The sequence below is a fragment of the Dipodomys ordii genome, unplaced genomic scaffold (assembly GCF_000151885.1).
Source record: "Dipodomys ordii isolate 6190 unplaced genomic scaffold, Dord_2.0 Scaffold210, whole genome shotgun sequence".
Taxonomy (NCBI): domain Eukaryota; kingdom Metazoa; phylum Chordata; class Mammalia; order Rodentia; family Heteromyidae; genus Dipodomys; species Dipodomys ordii.
Window position 1 is genome coordinate 423,497 of NW_012267426.1, and position 680 is coordinate 424,176.

Here is a 680-nt window from a genome sequence, read left to right on the forward strand (position 1 = left end):
TTTCTTCCTTCCTTCCCTCCTTCCTTCCTTCCTTCCCTCCTTCACTCCTTCCTTCCTTCCCTCCAATCCTTCCTTCCTCCCTTCCACCCATCTTTCCCTCATTCCTTCCTTCTGTCTCCCCTTCCCTCCTTCCTTCCTACCTTATCTACTTCCTTCCCTTCTTCCTTCCCTCCCTTCTCTCCAATCCCTTCCATCCTGCCTTTCCTTTCCTTCCTTCCCTCCCTCCCATCCATCCTTCCTTCCCTTTAATCCTTTCCGACTTCCCTACTTTTCTCGTTCCTTCCCTCCAATCCTTCCTACCTTCCCTCCATCTTTCCCTCCTTCCTTCCTTCCCTCCAATCCTTCCTTCTTTCCTATCTTTCCTACCTACTTCCTTCCCTACTTCTCTTTTTCCTCCCTTCCCTTCCTTCCTCCCTTCCTTTTTTCCCACCTTCTCTTTCCTTCCATCCTTCCTTCCCTCCTCCCTTCCTTCCTTCCCTCCCATCCATCCATCCATCCTTCCTTCTAATCCTTTCCTACTTCCTTCCCTACTTCTCTCCTTCTTTCCCTCCTTTCCTTTCCTTCCTTCCTTCAAATCCTTCCTTCTTTCCTTATCTTCCTTCCCTCAGTCCCTTCCCTCTTTCCCTCCCTTCCTTCCTTCCTTCCTTCCTTCCTTCCCTCCTTCTTTCCCTCCTTCCTTC